The sequence below is a fragment of the Larus michahellis genome, chromosome 7 (assembly GCF_964199755.1).
Source record: "Larus michahellis chromosome 7, bLarMic1.1, whole genome shotgun sequence".
NCBI classification, from domain to species: Eukaryota; Metazoa; Chordata; class Aves; order Charadriiformes; family Laridae; genus Larus; species Larus michahellis.
Window position 1 is genome coordinate 31,364,573 of NC_133902.1, and position 17,505 is coordinate 31,382,077.

The 17,505-nt window shown below is 36.0% G+C and overlaps 1 protein-coding gene across 13 annotated transcripts in view; it reads left to right on the plus strand.

Moving 5' to 3' along the window:
- The window catches only part of PDE1A (phosphodiesterase 1A), a 166,212-nt gene that overhangs the window by 80,820 nt on the left and 67,887 nt on the right, over nt 1-17,505 (plus strand). The window lies entirely within an intron of this gene.

Sequence of the window (17,505 nt, forward strand, 5' to 3'; positions counted from 1 at the left end):
GTCTTTTTGGCTGATGGAAATGGAAAATCTGTCTCTTTTGGTGTATTCTGTGTGCATTTAATTGGCTTTTAATCCTCTCCATAGTTACGTGCCTATACTGCTCTTCCTCCTATTTCAGAGAACAAGACAGAAAAACAGGCATTCCCAGTGATATGCCTTTCAACATGCAAATGTTGCAGAGTGAACTGGCTGCATGGCTTTAAAAGCTGAGGATTTAGAGCAAAATCTCTATAAGAGGGACCTTTCTGTTGTTACTTAAACATTTCCTTGCTTGAGATGGGCATTGGTAGCAATTGTGGTATATTATAGTTTTATTATGAATGCTGCTTTTTTTTTTTTTTCCATATCTAAGGTTGATTACCCATTTTTTGAAATACTTTTTCAGGTCTGATTTAATGTTTAGTTAATAATTGAAATTTTTAACATGATATCAGAGCTGAAACTTATGCCAGACCTCAAACCTGAAGACAGACTGCATCTCTCCGTAGGTTGGCTCCTATCCTTTGACCTAGCTTGAGAAAGCATGCAGGCAGCAAAGTGACTTCTGGCACTGTTTGTTGGGTCATGGGAGGAAGCCAATTCCTCCAGTACATCAGGTGTATGCAGTTCCTTGGAAGTGCTTCTTTTACAGTGATAGGTAGAAAAACATCTCAAGGGATGGAAAGAAAATTATTCATTTATTGTTTTGCTTGGACAGATCCCAGACTTTTTTGGCTGCATGACCTCTCCAGCTGATACTGATGGCCAGCTATCTGTATTGATAGGCAGTTTAAAGTTCAAGGGATCTTTCTTTTGGCGTGATGCCAGTTATGATTCTTCAAGCAATTTAATACAGTGTTTCTTTCTGACATTTGTAGATATTTTCAGTTGACGTGTGTCTCTCTTGAGACAAAGAACTGAAGCTGAAATTTTCTATCATTCTGTCAAGAATGATTGAACAAAACAGGAACAAAAATCTGCGTTCTGCCTTCAGGAATTTTTGAAATTTCTGTGTAGTAGATATAATATGCTGCAGTTCTCCAGAAAATTTATCTTTTTTTTTTTTTATCCATCCAATAATGCAGTCTAGAAAATTTCTCTTCTAAACATACATTGGCAGTATGGGATCAAAACCTGCTGAATGTCATAATTAATATTTATTGCAATTCCTCGCAAAAAGCATAGAATGCAGAAATCCAAATCTGTTGGGATGAGCAGGTCTTTAGATCAAGTACTTTTGCACAAGACAAAAGTCTTCTGCACAAGACATCTCTCCTATTCTAGAAAGACGACAATTATGTGTCCAGTCTAGCTGGCTCCATAGAGTCAATTGGATCACTAGATGAAATTTTGAATCTATTGATATAAGTGGATAATTATTCTTGTTCTGTTGGAAGTGGAGCTACCTTAGATATTATAGTTATAATATGTATATTTTTGTGCAAATAGCTCTTACTAGGTGGTCTGAGCTTAAAATGTACTATTTTTCACCCTTCATTGGAGCTGAAAACATGTCCACAGTGGCTTAAAATAATGTTGATAATAATTTATTGATTGACTATAAGGCAAAATTTAATTTTGTTAAAATGAACATGAATGCAAATTTAATAGGTTCATTTATTCTCCTTATGAATTTTTACATATATGATTTTTTTCCTCCTTCTCTGTTGATGCTTTACTACCTGGCTCTCTCTGAAAAGATGGGTCAATTGCCTTAAGTGTACACAAGAAGAAATGACAGAATCATGAGTTAATATCCTTATTTTCATAGCTGGACATCCTGGTACTTATTCCATCCTGGTGCCCTTGTCTGAGTGGCCATGAGTGAACTGGATTATAAAATCATTGCGACTAGGAACTAGGACCAGACTGTTGTTTGTTGTTGGGCTGCTGAGAGTTCCCCTGATAAAACAGACATTCGGGAATTGGCTGATACGTACTTACGTCAGCTAAGCAGAGGTCTAATGTACTTACTGATTTAGAGGAGCAGAGCAATCCTTATCAGATGGCCCAGAGGCTGATGCGTGTGAGAATCAGCTGCCGAAGACATAAAGCTGTTCTGTCATGTACCACTGTGAACATTTAGAAAAAAAGCAAAGTGACTGCAAAATGCCTCCACTGTTCTGTGCTGTACTGATAAGAGGTCTTTGACAAAATGCAGGCTGCTTTTCATAAGAAAATGCTAATTATTCAAACCCAAAAGCTTTTCTGGTGCTGTATAATTTTCAGTGAAATTTTGGTAGAGAAAAAAATCCATACTCATAGCCTACTTGATAAACTCCACATTACTCGGAAACAGCTTTTTTGTTTTCTTTCTGGGATATATTGGAAGGTCTGAGGAAGTTCTTTGCTTTTGTTTACTGTGTTATGTGATATGAATGCCTACAGCATTAAATGTAAAAATAATTTAACTTCAAATATTGAGATTATGTCAAATCTGGATGTGGAATACGTGACTTTAGGAGAACGACTGTAACACATCAGTTTACTGTGATCACTACAAAATTAGACACTCTCATTTTGAATTTCAGAATGATAGCTAAAACTAGCAGCTAAATAAAACCAGTTCAGTTCTATAGGTGGATGCTGGTAAATGGTCTAGCAGATAGCATAATTATACTGTCCAATCCAAGAGTAGAGGACCTGCAGGGACATTTTGTTATTAATAGAGAAAACCCACTACCATAAATACAGCTTACAACCATGTTTATATTTTTAATAATTATGAGAAGCTAGTTAAATGCGATGACGGGTCTAATAAACAGAGATTCTATAGGCGTTGTGAATAGGATTATCATGCTATATTTATCTTCGTTTCTTTTTAAAACTCAAAATCTCTAAAAGGTCTGAAAAACCTCTGAACTGACTTTTATGGGGTTCCTATAATCCTATTTATAAAAGAAGAGTTTCCATGTTCATTCACTGATGTAGGTCCGCAAAATACTGTTTAAAGATTTTTCTGTTTAAATAAGATTTATGAGACAATATGTTTTGGACAAGTGCCACAGTTTTACAAATGTGGGATTGAGAAGCGCTGACAAGATTCAGAAAGGCAACTCAAAAACTGCCTTATTCATCACAAGCAAACATTGGAGCAAGTCTTAAGAAAAAGTAATTATAATTTCCAAAACAAACCTAGGCCTTACATGTATTAAATTTACAGTGTTATAAAGGATGCTTCTGAAAAATGCAGATGCATTTATTCCACCACCATCAAAGAAAGGAAAATTTGTATTGCTTTGTAAGACACCTAAAACTAGTAGTTTAAGACATAATTTTTAAGCCTTCTGCTGGTAGAAATCTGGTAGAGTTAAATGGAGTGTGCATAAAAGGACTGCAAAATCAAATAATTATTTTGTTAAAGGTGATGTGTTTCCCCCTTAGAATGTTTCATGCCATTTTAAAATTATTCTGCCATGTACCCAGTTTATAATTTGGAACCTGGAAGAGGCTACATTGCTGAAAAAAAACCCCAGCATTGCAACAGAAACCAGCTGGTCAAGTCAGTTCTTGGTATGTAACAAGAACAGCCGTGAGGAAAGGAAAGGTTATTCTCAATGAACTTTAGTGCTAAAGCCCAATTTCCAATCTGTAGATGTAGATATGGTTATAGTAAAAGACAGCATGGTACTTGTGTTGTTTGAGAAATACTTACATCGTGAATCCTTCTGCTGTGCGTGGGAGAGCTGTTCTGTCTCACGAGTCCCAGAGTCCCACCTTAGTGACACCAGTCTCATGGCTCAGCTGCCTGCTTCTTTGGCTCTTTGGGACTCTAGCTCTGCTCCTGCTGGGGATTTGCAAAGGAGTCTGTCTTGAATTCTTTGTCAGCCAGGCTTGTAGTGAAAAGAAGATACACTACAGGATTTACTATCTCAAACCGATATATTTTATGATTTTATGTATTTTCAGGACTGAAATGTTGCTGGAGAGCATTGCAAATGAATTAAGTACGAGTTGTACTTCACTGGTGACAGCAGTAAAATATCTTTCATGAACTGTTAATCCGTATATTTTTATTATAGGCATGAGCTATTAATGTATTTCTAAACAACTCTTCTTATCTGTCTTCATAATTGGAATTGTTCAATGGCTTTGTAATGAAACTTTGAATATATGCTGAAAAAAAATCAGCGCAGATCGGTTTCACCTAGAAAACACTGATTTTGTTTCTTCATGTCATTATACTAAAATGCACTGGAGAACACATGTGCTCATGTAAACTGGTATAACTCCACTCTGTTCTGTGAGACTCATGCCAACTAAAATTCTGACCTGTGATGAGTAACACTATTACTGACATCAGCATTCTATTGCAGGGTGATGAAGATCTAGGAAACAGTTGCCTTTAGTCTTAGAGAACATACAATGTTTCATATTTACTTGCTTTGCATCAATTAAATATTGAAAATAAGTACCAGTTTCGTCATTAGAACAGGACTCACAAGAATAATCTATAGGAAGCTGCCTTGCCTAGTGACTCAGCTGTTATATTCTTGCAAGTGTGTTAGTTTCAAATCATTGTAGATAAACACTTGAAAAAATTGATCAATTCGTACATCTAAACTTAAACTCTAGCTGTGTATTAACAAAATTCCTCACTATGTGAGCTGTACAGTTATGTGTAGTGTATTTTGTAGATGAAATGTAAGGGGAGGGAAAATGCCCTCTTAATGCCAGTACTCTTCAGGTCACCTCTTTGGCATGTGTATTGGAGTGCAGGGAGTTGAATGGCAGGAAAAAAACACCAAAACCCAAGAAGCAAAACTGGAAAGGACCAGGCTCAGTTTAGAGCAAAAACGTTGAGGGACTTAAGTGAGGGAAGGTCTATAGGGGCAAACTTTGTCTTTCATATGCCTGGCCCCAAGATGAGAGGGGACGCTGAAGAAGTTAAGGATCTCGACTAGAACATGAAAGTGGACAGCAGGCATCCATGAGTCCTGGTGGGAATACATGGAGAGAGCAGGAAAATGCCTGCGTTTGGTCAAAGGTGGAGGCAACCTGGAATGAATGGAAAGATGAGTGGCAAAGCAGAGGAAAAGATTCAGGTTTTATTGCTGTAATCTTTGCACTTCTATTTATGTATCTTTGGGCTAAATTGAAGTATGAGTACTGGTGTTGAAAAAAATCTGGATCACTTTACTCAGCTTTACTTCTGAAAGAAAAGGGTCTGTAGGTGCACAATTGCAGTCAGACTTGTGAGGTTAATGCAATTAATGAAAGAATTGCAGCCTGGATTTTCAGCCTTAAAATGTTAGGACAGGCTGGTTGTAACCAGAGGTGATAAGCCAAAGAGGTAAAACCCAGAAATCTGCCTTACAAAGGAATTGTTCCCATGATTAAATTATTTGTTGTCAGATTTCGGGACTCATGTCAATCGATGATCAAATATGCATCTGCATGTCAAGCTATTCTGCCTCTGAGTGGAATTAATTAATTCCTCCTACTACAAAAATAATTGAAATCCATGTCAGACAACTAGGTACTATAAATGAAGTCATGAAAGTTTAGTAAATTTTTATGTCATTTCTGTATTCATGTTTGTGGTTGAGGTGCCAAGATCTCTTTCTTCAACATCGCAGAATCTAGCAGAATAGCTGTGGTTGAATAAGCGCCTCCAAGTCTATTAGCACAAAATGATTAGATCTTTTGTTTAATCGTCTTTGAGAGTTATTGTTGTCGTTTTGTGAGGTCAATTTTGAAACAGTTTATTTCTTTGTATTGTAAGAATATCCTACTCCACTGTTTTGTGTTTGTTCATTTGATGGTGCTCCCGTTTGAACCTTAGTAAGAGTATTCCAGAAAAGAGTCCAAGATTAAGTATTCTGGATTAAAATTTAAACTAAATGCAGCTGTCATGACCTCAAAATAATAATCATAGTGAATGAAAAGCTTAAACAAGTATTTATGTACTAATACATTTTGAAAACAAGAATAGAAAACAGTTATTTTTTGGCAAAGCATACTTTAAATTACTCCCTGGATTAACTGCACATTAAATCCGATTCACTGTAATACAAATGCCTTTCTTTAATACCTGATCTAGGATCTACAGGAGGAAAATTATTACATTGGTCTTACATTTCTTCTTCATGTAAAATACATTAACATGAATCCAAAAGTAGAATATTAGCAGTATTTTAAGATGTATTCTGATCTATGCAAAGTTAGGATCACCTTTGTCAGAGAGCAAATTTCAAAGATAATAAAACCCGAAGATTAATAGAAAAATGATACAAAATACTTATAGTCCTTTATTCTCCAAACAGTTATGCCATGGATCATATCTTTTCATTTTGGGTGCACGTATACCTGCATATTTGTAACTGTTAATTGTTCCCGCATATCTCACTCCAATTTCACGTTATTGAGCCTTCAGCAAGTTTCTTCATAAAGATACATAAACATTTTTGCTAGTTTATTTACTGTATTAAATGTCAGTGTCTCTACTCTGACTTGTTCACATTTCATTTATATTCCTTGGCTGACTGTGGTAGAGGAGGGCTTTAACCTGACTTTCTTGCATACGCTCAGTTAATCAATCAGGCGTTTCAACACAGGTTTCCTAAAAAGGAAGCAAATCCATCTTTTAACAACTGTTGCATTTGCCTTAAATGTTAAAAATGTTAAAAGATTTAGATCTCTTCATTGCTTGGTTGGATCCCCCACCTCATGGTGAGTACACCTTTTCTACTTCAATGTGAATTTAATTTATTTATATATGGGAATGCTTCTAACAACATTGGCACTGCAGAGTTTTTGATAAGCAGGAGCAAAGTTTCCAGCTATATATTTACCTTCCAGTTGAGTGTTTTGCAATCCTTTTGGTTTTCCGTAATTTTTTTTGAGGTGTATCCTCACTATGGTAAGAAATGTAGTTTGTTTCTAGTCTCTCTTTCTTTGTGTGTGTATCACTGCATGAAATGGAAATCTCTGATCAATGTTAAAAGTGAAATCTCTCACACATCTTTCAGAGTTACATCCTTGAATCCTTGAATCAACTTAAAAATTGCTTCGGGTCCACTAGTGCCTTTAATATTCCTTATTATTGAATTTCTAGTCATCAAGAATAATAAAAAATGGCATTAAGAAAACACAAAACCCCATAGAAATAATGAGCTGAGATAGATATAAAATAGCTTAGAAGACTCACTTCCTAGTATGGTCAAATATAGTGTTATTGAACATTGCATAGCAGAATGCCAGCCAGGGTCCTGACCCTGGTTTTCAAGCAATATAAGCACGTAAACATTCTTTAGCAGTTACTGTCATTTACTGACGTAGGACAGGATGGTGGTCTCCCAAAAAGGTGATATCCATGTGATTCGCTGTCATTTTCTCATTACCTTTCCAGGATGAAATTGCACTCTAACGTGACTGTTCTCAATCTGCAATGGCAATAAAATCTTAGAGACTTTTCATACCAATGACCTTGATCAAACAGGCTGTAAACACTCTCAGTTAAGCCTGAGCTCTTATTTTGGTGATTTGCAAGGTACACATGCAAAATCATGTTCACAGAACTGAACTGGTAATTAGCATCGCACTTAGTTTTCCTTTTACCAATATCCATACAAGAATGTCCTGTATTGCATACTCACGATAGTATGTAGATATCTGCAGATGAAAGCAATATATTGATAGGAGACTACTGAACAAGGCTCATTTGCATTAATTAATACTCCTGCGTACTTTAGTGTTGCTCTTATTCAGGTAAGCACTCCCTCGTGATCAGCACCTGGGTTGATCGCTACTGTGTTAAAGCTGGCTTGATTTTCTTGGGCAAACTACTGGCTTACTTCTCTGAGTAATGCTACGTTAGATTAAAGCGAATACTTTGATTTCAAAACTGAGGATTCCAATAAAAAATATGCTGCATTAGGAGAATTTGAAAAGCAATGGAAAACAAAACAATGTATTTGTTTGAGAATATGACAGGCAAATCACAGTATGTAGTTACTCTTTCTAACAGACTGGTTTACTGCCTGTCTTGATTTTTTATACGCGCAAGCTTTTCCTAAATCGTTAGTAAGTGTGTAAACAAACATTATCTTATATCATTGAATGAAGAACTTTACTAGTTTTCTATTTTGAAATAAAAATGTAGCCAGGTTCTTACTTGAAAGGAATGTCAAGGCTTTGCACAGAGACTGGAGGATAGTGATTCATTCAGTAGAGCTATGAAAAGTGAAGCACAATTTAGCAATTATGTTAGTCATGACCATAAGTGAGCTGAACTTTTCAGGTTAGATTTCATGTCCCCAGAGGAGTACATTTAGGGGTGTTATACTGTCATCCCCTTGAAGAATTCAGATTTTAATTTCTGAGTCCTAGAAAGGCACAGGCATTAAGAACAGAATTTTATGTTATTAAAAGCTGATTTTGAAAATTTCATAAAAAAACACTGCTTGCCTACAAGCCCAGTAATTTTCCAGCTGAAAACTCTTTCTGGTACAGTATTTGTGTAGATAAAAACCAGGACATTTCTAAACAACTTCACAAGTAATCAAATGTAGCTGGATGAATATAGTTATGTGGTTAATTTTGAAATCGGTGTAGGACTTTTTTTAGAAAGTAGTGGAGCAGTGCATCATTTAACAATTATTTTTAGTGGTTTTTTGCCATAAGAGCACAAGAGGTGCTTTATAAGGCACAGCCCATGTATGTTGCCTTAGGAAAGGATGCTGGATCTGATGCTCTAGTTAGCAGGGCCTGTAGTACAATGGTGTAGCTCCTTAGAAGAGAGTCATAATTAATTAAAGAACATTCTTTCTAAAATAAAGAAGCAAACGCGTCTCTTCTGCAGGAAATATGGCATATGCTGAAAAGTTCTTCTACAGTCCATTCAAGCTGAGAGATATCTTTTGTGTTATGTTTCTTTCACCTGGAGATACAGAGGTTATTAAGTGAAATGTTATCTGCTGCAAAATTCTTGATGAATGAGTATAATTTCCATGTTATTCTGATGATGAATATTCTCTGAATATTGTCATGATCAATTTGAGCAGTAGGTTCTGAATTTTCAGTCTAGTCTGTTTATAATATGTGTGAAGTGTATATAAACAGGCAAATTAAAGTCAGCTACGTTCATGATGAGGAATAAAAGATTAAAATAATATCTTGGAGGTAAATTAAATCTATGTTAAATTTTCTTAGTTTAAGCAAAACAAGACAAAAGTAACACTTTTGATGATAGATTCTGGACTACACATTCTGAGGGATGCTCCATTTCAAACCTGGAACATCAAGAGATTGGAAGGTATGAAAATATTGTCACTTTTTAGTGAATAGGCTGATAATCAGGTTGGTTTGATAGCGTGGTGAGCAGCCGCTGTGGTTAGTACGTCTTATTGGGACAGAGGAGTTAAAGCACTTAGTTGGATGTGTAAGAATTAAGACCCGAACTCATCAAAGTCCTTAGTGCAGTAGAGAATTCTGTGGTAGGGACAGTGGCCTGTCCCATCATGGCGTCCTCTAGATTAGAGCAAGGCTGCAGTTTGCTACTTTCTGCATCGTACTTTCACAGTCTATTAGTCTGTTTTTATTAAATGTGGAAGGAATAGGGGAGACCCTTAAGGGTAGCATGAATTAAGCAAAGGAAACACCAGCAACTAAGGAATGGCCACTAATCCAATTTACCTTCACAAACCTACAAAGCCTGAACGCTGTATATTGAGGTGCCAGGCACTTCGCAGCCTGAGGAAAATGGCAGCTCTTTACCAGGCATTGACTACAAATGATTTTTCATTTGGTTTGCTACAATTCCCGTCACCACTGTTTCCAGAATGAAAACCAATATGCATACAGCACTTATGTACTATATGCCAGATAATGGGTTTAATGTGATATTGTTCAATATCTTTGAGCAATTCTTTGAAATATTCTTCATGATGAGCTTCAGGGACTTGTTTCTGTTTAGTTCTACTCATCCTGAAGTATTCAAAGATGGAGCTGTTCAAGGACAGGTAGTGAATTTCAGTTTCTTACCTGACCTTAATTCAAATTTAGTTTCTCATGTAGACAAATCCTAAATCAAGCTCACATGTAAATAAGAATGGTCATGTTACATTTCATCCTATTTGTGATCATTCTTAAAGAATATAGGGGAAAAGTTCGTCCACTTGAATCTTTCCTCTTTTAAACATTTATACAGCTCTCAAGTGTGTTTAAGCTTTTCTAATGTTCTACTTCTCATTACCAAGACCTACTTTGAAGTACTTTGATTTGGCAATTCTTCAGCAGAACATTTATTTTTAACAGTTCCAAATGTCTGAAGTTAGTTTCACACATAACATAGGGTGCCGTATTCTAGCATCTCCTGATTTTTTTCTTTTTTCTTCATTTTAATTGCAGTATTGCAATTTTAAATAAAAGCCCTGTTCATATTTTTTACATTGTCATATACATTACACATACTGTATCCTTTCTTCAGAATCACTGAGATGGTAATGATTTTACAGCAAAATTGTACTGTAATTACTACAGCTGTTGTACTAAAGCATTTATGTCTTGCTCTGTCTTTTGAATGAAAAATTCTTTTAGTGAAAATAGATTTGTTGAAGCCGTTAATTATTCAGTAAAAAAGACATCTGAATTAAGATGGTGGTATTTTTTCTGCAACATTTTAGGCAGACTAAGGTAACTCTTAAATTATTTTAATATTTTATTCAATAGTCTGTAATCGTTCATAATGCAAACGTTTGTATTTTTTACATTTCACAATTTTATCCCAACAAATAGAGATCTGTACTTTGTTCCACAGAACCCATGATACACTTTAAAAACAGAATTCAAGATAAATTGGCTCTGTCATCCCATCTGGAAGGTGTGATTATATATTAAAAGTATAACTTTTATATTCTGGTACTTCAAGTGTTTAAGTTTAATTACAAGTCGAAAGTAGGACTTCCAAACCAAATGACAAGTTAGAGCTTGGATCAAAGTAGGATTATATTGGTTTTTATGCTGGTTGTTATGTTGAATAGCTGAACCAACTACCCTGATTTATCTGGTAGCATAACTGCACATACACATGACCCTTTATCTTGTTCTGCGAAGAGTTCAGTAGAAATCCCCGTACTGTAAAATATCTTGAAGGTGAATCAGATTGTTTTGGCAGTATCAGGTTGAAGATTTATTGTTGCACATGCACTTGTGCCGTCAGAGGTGGAGAGGCAATCATTTCTAGAAAAAAGGGGATGGAATGGGGCACAGAGAGATGCACGATGTCTAACTGCGTTCTTAGACTGAATACGAGGGACTGCCATTTCAAAAAAGTCTTCTTCCATGATATATTTTTATGTAGGTCCTTATGTAACCTCTGTTGACTTAATATAACATGAGTGATAAGCTGTATGTATGTTGAGAGAAAAGGAGTGGAAGATGTCATACTAAGCAACCAATGGTACTATATTTCATGCTCTGCCCATGGAAGTCAACAGGTCAGAAATAAATATAAAATCCTTTGGAAGTAAGCACAGAGGACCCAGATTACTTACCAGGACCCAGATTCTACAGCTTGATGTGTCAAAAAATCTGTAACTATTAACGAAACAAATTTAAAAGTTGACAGAAGGGTTAGCTGTAAAGGTTTGGCCACATTTGTATATGGTATACCTGTGGTATTCAGCAAGGAAATTCTGTCCTGGTTCTAATTTCTGTCTTGGGGAAATCAAAATGTTAATTATATACAGAATATGTAGTATTTAATGTAGTTTGATTCCACAGAGAAATCACAGAACAAAGTGTCGTCATTTTAATGTTAATGAAACATTTCCTGAGTTGTTTGCTCATTTGTGACTTTATCAAGTGGAGGAGAGGATACTCATGGTAAATGTCATAGATGAAGATTCTTTGATCATTGGGCAATGACTTTATTTTTAGTGTCTAACACTTATCAATCTTCTGCCTTTAACAATTGCAGAAATTGCACCAAAAAAGCTTTCAAAAGCCTGTACAATGACAACGTATTTTCTTAGTAGTAGTCTAGAAAATATTTTCTGTACAAAATTACCAGTTATGGTTAATGCAGTCTTAAGTGAAAGAACATCAATTGACTTTTTGTATGATAGCCTGTTCTTCGTGTTTCTAAAAGGACTTTCTACCTCTTTGCATGCTGTTTTCAAAGGATAAGTACCAACATCCATCAACCCAGATTTTCTGGTCCCAAGGAATAAAGGAGATATTCAACATATTGATTCTGGATGGGTATAACAATGACTTCAGGGTGAATGACAGGAGAAGCAGAATAAACGAATGAGTAATGAGAGATCCATTTCCAAACCCTTATCATTCTGTGATAATTGATAAGTTGGGAGGATACTATCTCATCTATGAGTTTCAAGAGTAACTAAAGCAAAAGGTCGTTTCTAGCAGTACTAGGCAGCAGAAGGAACATGAGGCGGAGAAGACAAACATATTCAGACGATTAAATTTATCTACTTGCTGACAAGAGACTCCATGTGCTAGATTGTGTGATCAGATCAAATATTTAGTGCATCACAATAATATTAAAATAGTCTGAGTCATGTGACCATGATTGTGCCATAATACTGTCATCTGGAAAAACGCCTTCTAGCAGGAGCTCTTTTAGAAGAGCAAACATCTCCCATGACTCTGTGACCATCCCTGGGGCAGAAGTAGGTCATGATTTTTCTTACAAGTATGGGAGATGCAGTTGTGATGAGTGGGAGCTGTGACATCGGGCTAAGAGAGCTCCCCTGAAGCACAGAGGGTGAGATGTGGTAGGCCTGCAACTCCTTTGATAATTTCCAGTGGTGCAGAAGTTTGGATACAAGTTTCTTGCTGGAATGTAGAGCCAACACTCAAATGTGAGTGTGAGGTGATCTATTTAGAAATATCTTTCTTCTGCCATGGAATATTTTGTTAAAAATAATGGAAGGGACTGCTTTGGAAGATTTAGAGGCTTAACTTCTGCCTTTTAGCAGCTTCTTCAATCCCTGTGCTCAAAGCTGCAGTCTGCAGGAAAAATGAAGCTTTTAAAATAGCTATGGGGAATAAGGGCTACGTGTGTTTTCAGTGTGTTTATCGCATTAGCTCCAACAGGTAAGATGTACTGAAAGTCTTCTGTCATCTTAAAGCGTGATTTTTGGCAGGTGACAAGTTTACATTTGATTTCCCAGCTTGTTGTTGGTAGTGAATTTAGCTACATTATGGTGAAGACTTCGACACACCCAGACTGTTCAGATACCTGGCAACTTCAAGATGAAATAGCTTTACCTAGCATTCTGTATAATGTGTGTACAATTCAGGGGAACCTTATAGATCAAATGTTAATCTTCAGACAAAAAATAAATATTCAGCAAATGCCGTTAGAAGGGTAATTCGCAATTTAGAAATCAGTCCTATAGATTGTGCATTATTTGTCTTTGATTTCATGGATTGATTGTTAAATGGAATATCAGATCATGGAAATGGACATTGAGGTAATAGAAACAGTTATAGAATTTAGAGTAAGGAAAGACTAGTTGGTTGGATCTAATAGAAGACAGATAAAACACCTGAATGTACATACTTAGTAAGTAATTTGAAGTTTGAGGATTTTTTAATTAAGCCTCAACCTGGAAAGCAGTTGAAGAGAGGAACCAAATTAACATTGCTGATGGTTCATTAGCAGAAGTGAGAGAAAAGTTTGAAAGACACTTAAATCTTGGCTGAAATAGGTTTCATTATGTATCTTGGGGTGTGCAGAAAGGAAGGTGAGAGAAATTCACATTTGTGAGAATTTGTGCTGATGGCATACATTGACTCTAGTGGTGAAAGTTACTTTTGGGGAAGGATGAGTGGGAGAGGCGAGAGAGAGAGAGAGCAGGGAACAGCAGCAGCAACAGGATCCCAGATGAGCCTCCTCCTCTGGGTTGTCTCTCCAGAGCCGCACTGGTGATGATGGAGGTGATGATGAAAGGTTACAGAGTTGCAAATGGCACATCTTTAGAGTTACTCAGGTTAAGACACTAAGGCTTCTCATGCACTTGCAATTTGTTTGATCGTGTTTGTTGAGAATTATGCAAAAACTCAAAAATGCTTTGGAGAGCTTGGATCGGTTTATGGTTTCAGGTGGAAACCAAGTAAGATTCCTTGGCTTTCTGTGATTTCAGCTAGGCGCTAAAGAAAACTCAGGAATTTTGACTAAATTGTGATCAAGCCTTTAAAAACACTTAAATCTCTTACTAAGTGAGACCCAAAAGGTAATATTTATACAGTATTAGAGTGCTAAGTAATAAGTGTATGGGATGAGTAAGGTAAAATTAATTGAAGCCTAAAATGCCTGCCTGAAGGAAAACCACTTCACCTTGCATAAACATGATCAATATTTAAACAGCCAAGGCAATTCTGTCACCATGAAAATGCAGAGTTTTATCATTAAGAAAGTGTAAATTTCAGTGTGTGTTATATAGCTGGAGAACTTCTATTTTAATTCTTCAATATGGGATTGAAGTTTTGGTATATCAAAATCTTGGCTGAATTACCAGCATATTCAATATTTGTTTTCTAATGACTGAATCATAATTACAGATCAGTGTGTACCACTCATAGTGCTTAAAATAATCATGAAATGAATGTGATTCGTGAAACCCTTAGCAACCACAAGGCTTCCTGTGCATATGCTCAGACGCGGTGGTGACTGAGAAGTAATTTCATAAAACACATTTGCAGCACTGAAAATGTTAAATGTTTTTCTTGTGTTTCTCAGTATCAGAGTGTTTCTCAGAATCAGAACGTATTGAGGCACAGTGCCTCTAATTAGAAGAAATATTAGGTAACTGCATTTAAAACTGCATTTTTTATGATTCCAGGAAAGTGAAACGCACATCAAGGTCTGAGTCAAGAGCTGTCGGTTCTAATCCTTGCTCTCCATTGATATGCTGGCCTTGCCTCGACTGGCGAAATGTCCCTGTATCAGCATGTTTTTTGCTTACCATGATATAAAAACCTTGAAGTAAAGGTTAGCCATATTGAAGCCATGTTAGTTGTCTACTTTGTAACTGCAGGTAGGGGCAGGGGAACAGGAGTGTTACCCAAAGGGGTCACTCCTGAATCTTTATTACCATATTCTGGATATTTCATCAGTATCTCTTACCCATTTGTATGATCAGGTCTGGTCTTTTTTAGCCATATATTACAAATGTTACAACTGTGTCTGGGATTTTCGTTTTTCATAGTCAGTATTTATCTTCCATCTGGCAGAAAACACAATAAAGGAATTATATCCTTTGTCATAATAAAAGATTGCTAGCAATCCATACATTCTAATTTTTTACTTGAAAAAGTCAGAGAATGGACTTTGTACATGGTTGATTGTTATTATTATAATTTGGTTTTTATCTCTGATCTACATTATCTTAAAGTATTCATTGGAGGGACCAGTGTATATAGATAAAAATTTATTTTATACGTGCATATTCTTAATAGCAAATTGTAAAGTTCAAATGATACCAATTCACATTAAAAATAATTGGAATATGGGCAATTTATGTAAGGAATTTTAGAATTCAAGTGAAATACTGACATATTGTATTTGTTGTGAGTTTTCCAAGATGAAGTTTTGCTATTCCCATTTTGGATTTCTCCTAATTCAGGTATTTTCCTGAATCTCAGATATGTAGGTATGTAAAACACCTTGGATTCTGGACTTGGGCTGTTCTAAATAGATGAGCTGAACTCCGCGTGCTTAGTGATTTGTAATTGCTGGATGTTGGCCCTTTTTCAGAGTGTTCATGTTTGACTTCTGCCTTTGAACGCGGAGGAACTACTGAGTGACGAATGCTTTCTACAGATTGTAAAAATTATTCAGCTGATTATTACAAGAATCACTACAAGCAGCAAAACTGATTTCCAGTTTTAATTCTAAACAGTTTTAGGGGAAATTTTCCCACTTACTCAAAGATTTTAAAAACTAGTGGTGTTTAAACTGTAACTAAAAATATTGTCAGAAAATGGTTACTCTCCTCCTCTTTACTTTTAATTTCACATTACATAAGAGCCCATTTTTAGTTTATAATGTTCATTTAGAGTCAAATCACTTGTATTATAAAGATTACAGTTATCCACTTATCTTTCTTATTCAGTATTAAATACTGCAAACAAAACATGAAACAATTGTTTACAGAAAATAATCTTTTGTTCTATCCTTAAACTTTTTAACACTTTGTCGGTATTTGCTCGTGATCTTTTCAAGGAATTAATACATTTGGCACACAGCTAGGTTTTTCTCAACTAGTTCATGGGAACATAATGAGTTACAACTTGTAATTGCAGTTGACTTCACCACCACAGATAATATTTAGACTGCCATTGTGATTATTGAATATTAATATGAATAACTTTTTATCTGTAATTAGCATTAGCATGTGTTCATTATTTTCAAAGAATTACTCGTGTTCATTGCCCATCTTCAACAATGACTTCCATTAATTTCAAAATATAATAAGCAGGGTTAGTTTACTTTTTACAGTTTATTTCACTTCCCCTTTAATAGAATCTGTGTCAAAAGCCAGCTTTTTTTGTACAAAGTTTCCAAAACAGTTTTAAGTGAAGTCCAGATGTGTAAGTTAGAAAGCTGTTTCTTTGCAGTGCTCGATGGTGTGGAGACTCAGATGGCAGATAAAGGCAGTCTTTGGGAAAACAGACAGAGGGTCTTCTTCTCAGGTTCAGAAGTTAACTTCAGGCTGAATTTTCCTCTCCTGGGTCTTGAAGACTGTTAAGCTGAACCTTTAACTCTGATTTATTCTCAACAATCACTGTTAATTTATTTTCCCTTTGAAAGGAAGAGGCAGTCTTTAAAATCTGAAACTGAAATTGTCCAACTCATCTGCCTCCCTACCTTACAATCTCCCTTCTCAAGTAATCCCACCCCTGGCACCTTTCTTTATTATCTTTTTAACCTGTGTTTAGGACAATTATTCAGTATTTCCAAACATATTTGTCTTGTTGAACTTCGCTTGATTCCATAGAAGAAAACATTTTCTCATGCTGACATTGCAAAAAGTCTTTTTTAATCACTGATTCCTTATCTTCCTTTTTTTCCTGTAGTTACTGAAACTGTCGTAGGAAGCCTTCTCAAACAACCTAAAATGTATCCTCAGTTAATTTGGTACAACCCCTGCAAGTTACAGTAGATTTATCAAAACTTTAATTCAGACATGGGAGAATTTTAACGAGGAAGAAGGGAACAATTGAGTCATGATTTTGATATTGTTAATCAAGAACATGCTGCTTTGGCTCCTAGTAAAATTCCTTTTTTGCCTGTGTTGCTGGGTTGGCCTCAAAGCTTATTGCCCGCAGTTGGACACAGGCATCAGCTGCACGGGGTGGTGAGGGAAACACTGGTCCTGGAAACCTCACAGGCGGCACTGTTAAAGATAGGTAGGAGCAGAGCGCATTTGGGTTGTCCGTAGAAGCATTTAATACCACAGCGCTGTTAATGGTGTTTACCCAATATGACAGAAGATGGTTCTCCACCCACTCCCTTTATTAGTTGCAGATGTCTCTTTCTCCCTTACAAACCAG